This window comes from Corvus brachyrhynchos, unplaced genomic scaffold, assembly GCF_000691975.1.
Source record: "Corvus brachyrhynchos isolate BGI_N302 unplaced genomic scaffold, ASM69197v1 scaffold97, whole genome shotgun sequence".
Lineage (NCBI taxonomy): Eukaryota > Metazoa > Chordata > Aves > Passeriformes > Corvidae > Corvus > Corvus brachyrhynchos.
In genome coordinates this window covers 1,227,172-1,232,683 of record NW_008239758.1, presented here as the reverse complement: position 1 = coordinate 1,232,683, position 5,512 = coordinate 1,227,172, and the positions used below count along the sequence as shown (strand labels likewise).

At 46.2% G+C, this 5,512-nt stretch overlaps 1 protein-coding gene across 1 annotated transcript in view; it reads right to left on the bottom strand.

Moving 5' to 3' along the window:
• LOC103621243 (tropomodulin-2) overlaps window positions 1–170 on the bottom strand; it is a 35,343-nt gene extending 35,173 nt beyond the window's left edge. The window contains exon 1 of the mRNA XM_008640011.2: window positions 66–170. The gene's annotated coding sequence lies outside the window, so the exon portion shown is untranslated. The remainder of the gene's footprint in view (window positions 1–65) is intronic.
• Between the last annotated feature and the right edge of the window lie 5,342 nt (window positions 171–5,512).

Sequence of the window (5,512 nt, the reverse complement as noted above, 5' to 3'; positions counted from 1 at the left end):
CCGCCCGCCCCCCACCCCGCCGGCGCCCTTGGCTTGCCGTGATGCAGCCTCAGCCTCCCCCTCACCTGTGTGGCTCATGAGAACAGACTGCGCCGTGGTTTGGGTGCTCTGCCAGCCGCCGCCACCGCCCCGGCCCCACGCACAGCTCTGCCCGCACTCCTCGCATGTGGGGCACGGGCTCCTCGGCAGCCGTGCTGCTCAGCTCTGGGCACACGTGTCGGCGGCTGATCCCAAGGAACATGGTTTGCTCCTCTCAACACCCGCTGCAAGCTGAGCCAGCCAAACAGGTCCTGCAGCAGAAACCTGCCGGCCCTCACCCTGAACTAAGATGTGTCACCCCAGGGAGCCAAATTTGGAGTGGAGAGTGCTGGCCTCTGAGACCATTTCGATGTTTTTCCTTTCTTCTGTTAAGTAATGTTGGCAATTCAATTTATATTTGTTCCATTATTCCGTAGTAAGGTTAACCACTGGTTGAAATTACATGTAATATTATTTGAGTGCACCCCTTGTAATTAAGCATACCTGCAATTTAATTTATCTGAATGCTTTCACCGGGTGCTGTGATTTAGTTGAACAGAGGCCCTTGATTCTGAGCACTAAGTGATGAGTCACGAGCAGCAGAAAAGCTGTTCCAATGATTGGAACATCTTTAAGTTTCATTTCACGTTGGCAGGAAAAGACGACATTGCCTTGTTAAGAAGCAGATGCTGCACTAGAGTTGAATTTTCCTATGGAAAAAAAAAACACAACTAGGAAACGCCTTACCCTGCCAAACACCTCAGGCCTCTGTAGCAAGACTTACAGCAGAAATGTCAGACTACTACGAGGGGCTGAAGGGTTACTGTGGATACTAAAAAGCTAGGAGCAGAGGAATTTTCCAGCTGCTGCAGCATCCTGTGAAGTTTTTCTTTCTCATGCAAGCTAACTGAGAAACAGTTTGAGGTTTTTGTAAACCAAGGCTTTATCTCACAGGTGCAAACTTGTTATGCTGGTCTTGTTTTGGTACACTGAAGAAGATATTTTGAAATGGGTGTCAGAGCCTCCACCAATCACCCTGAGAGGTGGATGGTCAAGCGACCAATGGGGCCATGCCACCCTTGTGAACAAAGCTATATAAACTGATTTCTATAGTTGCATATGGGCCTTTTAGCCACTTACCCTGAAACCGGGTACACGTTGTCTTTGGCTGTTCTTGGTACAACAGCGACAGGGTACCATGGCTGTTTGGCCACTGCTCCAAAGCTGCAGTTACCTGCTTGGAACCTCCTTGCCTCAAACTTCTTATAAAATGGGATATCCAGCCTTAAGTTAACAATGCTTTTGCCAAACATCTAAAATGTTTTCAGATCAACAGAACTGGAAAATAATCAGATCCCTTTCCCTTTCCTTCTCTGCCTTGAAGCATTCAAAGAAAACAGGGTTTGCATCTGTGGTTTTATTTGTTTGGTCCCAGAAGCATCAGGGAAGCTGAACCAAACTGCTTGGAAATCTTCTTGCTTTGTAACTTGGTGGCTCAGGCTGAAGAGCAATTTGTTGGTTTGGTGGTGGGGTTGAAGCTTCCCTGCAAACAGGTCTCATTCAGCCATGAGACAGAAATGTGGATTTAATTATTGACATGAATTAAACCCTCTTTTGGGATTTAATCTTGGTCTGTAGGATCAGGGCTTGAATGAGTCACTCGTAATTCTACAAATACTGGGAAAGGGAAATGTATGCTATCTACACAGAGTGAAAGTTAGCTTTGGGCGTTTGTTTTTTGATAAACCCCTGCAAGTTTTTTCACTCCAATTTTCTGGTCACGCCTTAAAATGTATTTATAAAATTGAAACTCTTTCTCAGCTGATATGAAAGGAAAGAAATCCTCCCATGCTGACTTTCCCATCTGCATGCCTTATATCTGATACAAATTCGCTTCATATTACTTTCTGTTAAAAATGTAACTATCCTGTGCAAGGAGTGTGGAGTTCAGCTGAAGGCAGGATTCTGCTCTTCTTTGGCTGTGGTTTCATGTTTCTTTCTTCTTTATGCCTCATGCATGGAATTTGCAATCAAAAAATTAGAAATGCGATCCATCTCTGTTTAAGAAAAGGTGCAGGTCGCCTGTATTCATGAGACATACTGACAAAAACATACATGGTAAATAGATTAAATGCAGATGTACTGGATAATCTTCCATTCTTCCTAAACTGCAACATAAAACCACAAATGTATTCAATTCACGAATCTGAGCTATATCCCGTCTCTGGGCTACACGCGATCCCATTTATGGGCTATGCCTGCTGTGATACATTTACATCAAATGTCTGTGGCCACCTGCACTGACCATACTTCCCATGTGTGGGATTCCCAGGCTAGCACCCTGAAGGCACATCTGAGAGGGCAGGCTAAGGCTCCCAAGCAGTCCTTTTTTTTCCCTGGCAGAACCTTTGCATAACATTTTGCCCATCTAGGCTTTTAATTTTATTTTTATTTACGTATTTGACCTGTTGAAAGAAGCACAGTGGCAGAGTAAACACCCTAAGGATACAACATATAAAGGGACAGCTACTCTAGAAAAAAATTCACTCCACTCTGTGGGATGCCTTTGAGAGCTGGGGTCCTGTGGATCCCAGAACAATGTATTTCCTGGCTCAGCCTTCCCTATACCCAGTGACAGTTTGTTTCAGAGGCTCTATGGTAAATGCAGTATAGAGGTTTGGCATTTTTCCAACATGTCTAAGCTGGGCTTACTGCCAGCAGGTTGTACCAGTAAATCATTAACTGGGGCACCCAAAAGCAAGTTTTGTTTCACTGAGCTATTTGTAGCCAAAATGTGGTCAGTTGTTTCAAAATGTTGTTGCATTTTTTAAATAAAAAAAGCGGAGGGGCTGTTGTTTTTATCTGGTTTCCTTATGACGCAGCTTGTAAGACTTGGCTTAATTAATTCCTGCTAGAACTGGAGCTTGTCTTTTAGACAACATCTGGACTTGATTACTGTGTTGTGCATGTTTTGATCTCTTCCCTTAAAGACCAGCTGTTTGATCAAATTCAGTGACCTGTAAATAAAACCCCCTGGTTCAACGCCTGATCAGCAAATTTCAGACCTAAGGTAGAGAAAAGATTCGACTCTTGCTCACATGTAAAATTACTGAATTGGGGAGATACTTCTGAAATGGCCTTGAAAGAAAAGCAATCCATATAATCAGCCTCAGTTCATAAGACCTTGATGGTTCAGGCCTTAAAATGTTGGCCAGCAGCATTTCAGCTGGTCAATCCCCTACTATATGCAGAGTGGATTTTTTTAAATTGCATTGTTTTGACAGATAATTGGATTTTCTTGGACTGTTTTCTAAGGCGAAGTACAGTAATACATTAAATAACACTAATGTCAAGTCCTCTGGTATTTCACCCAAACTTGATTCCTGTGAACCCTTCTACATCCTCAGCACTCTAAATCCTGAAGAAATCCATTTAGATTTAGATGCTGTATTTGCCATGGTAGTAACACTAATAATAAATATCTTATCTTTACCAGTTAATTCGCAGCAGTAGAGATCAAATTGAACCACAATTTTCACTTTGCAGGCGTGGAAAGTGAGGCACAGAACAGATGGCTATTTGAAGTCTGGGGCTCACTTGGCAGGCCTGCCACTGGGGACAGGAACAGGCTGAAGGCTGAAAGGTGGAAGGGATTTCCCACAGGACACAAGATGACCACTACTGACCCTGGGGCCAGACCCCAGCACCTCACCATCCTCTGTGCCTCCTTACAGAGCTCTGCACCCCTGCTCTGCTCCAGGAATCCTGCTCAGAAGGCTTAGGTTGGTTCACACTTCCCTGGAGACGCCCTGGAGTAAGGGCAACATGACTCTGCCATCCACAGAGATGTGGCTCCTCCTCCACCTGCCCCAGCTCTGCCCTCTGTTCTGGGATGAGAATGAGAAGACTTTGGCCAAATCCCCACCTTTTTTACATTGTCACATTTAAAGTGGTTTTCTCCTCAGATAGGAGCAGGAGCCAAGAGATACTGTGGTCCTCTCGTTACAGGGTCTGCTAATGGTGAGGACCTTTCTGTTCCGCTTCCTTCTCAATGAATGGATCTGCAGGACAACTTCTTCAGCATTGAATTTCTCTCTTTATCCAAGGAGTCTGAGGTCCAGGGTCAGACAAAGGCCTTTTGGAGCTGACCAGTATGCACTGGGCATGTTTCTCATACCACTTTTTTCTTCCATACAGCCAGTCCCCAGGAAATTGTGTCGTTTGGGATATGTCTAAACTGTCTTAATGATCTGCTTGAGAAACAAAGCCCTGTGAGGGGTGGTCCTGGATGCTGGGCAGAGCATGTCAGACCGCGTGGGCTCCTGCTGATGGGGCTGAGAGTGCTGCGAGTCTGATGGTCGGTGCTTGAGCTTGTCTCCAGACACGCCTCGGCAGGCGGGCCCTGGGCTGGCCGCAGGGCAGCCATCCACAAGGAGAGGGAAAAATTCCCAAACACGTGTAGGTAGCTACCCCCGTGGCCTCCTACCAAAGGCTGTGTAAGCTCATGGGAATGTGCTTAACCCTTTGCATCAGAACATAAAGTTCTCAAACTGTTAGTGTTGTGTCTCAAAAGAACCAGGACTGAACCATGTCCCTCTTTGCTGCCACCAGAAGAAATAAGATAATTTGTTTCAATCTGAATTTGGCCACTCGCATAAAAAAAAGATATATGGGATAGAGGGTCAGGCATCACTTTTTGTCACCATCTACTTTACTGACAATATCCTTCCTTTCTATATCCTGTGTGAATTCCCCAGACAGGAAGAAATTTCTGTCTCAAGCCATATACTTTGAACCAACATTCTTCGTTTTTACCACATCAGCACTGTACAGAGTAAATATATTATGTTTTAATCAGTTTAGGATTGCGTCGGAGGCTGTGGACGCTCCTTTCCTGCTGTGCTCAGCTCAGTGACCAGCAGCCAGGAGCTCCAGGCTGCATCTGCTCTTGCTGTGCATGCACATTGTTTCAGCACCAGTGGAACTTCCACTGCTGTCCAGGTCTTCTGTTCACATTATAAACCTTAAAAAAATTGTATACAGAATATTGTTTACTGACATGTGGTGTTTAGTAGGCAGCTGAAAGGTCCCAAAAAATCACGTTGATTAAGCACACACCAGCACATAGGGCGCGTTGGTGCTTGGATTCCACCTGCTGCGCGCCAACAGAAGCGCTGAAGGAGCTCTGGCCCAGAGCTTCCTAGGAGAAGCCGCCGTGTCCCTGAAATTGCCCCCCTTGTGTGTCAGAGAGTGACGGGGCATTGGACTCCCCTGCGCGGTGGCCCGCCTGGCAGCCCAGGGGGGGAAGCTGCATGTTTTCAACAGAGAAGAAACAAAATGTGGGCACAGGTGAAGACGAGGAGCTTGAAGGGGCCAAAGGAAGGAAGAAGCTACAAGAGAGATCTGCAAGGCCTTGGAGCGCCGAAAAGGCACCCATGAGCTGGGCGGCCCCGGCGCTTTGCGCCCGCCGGCAGCAGACGCGGGGCGCGCGCAG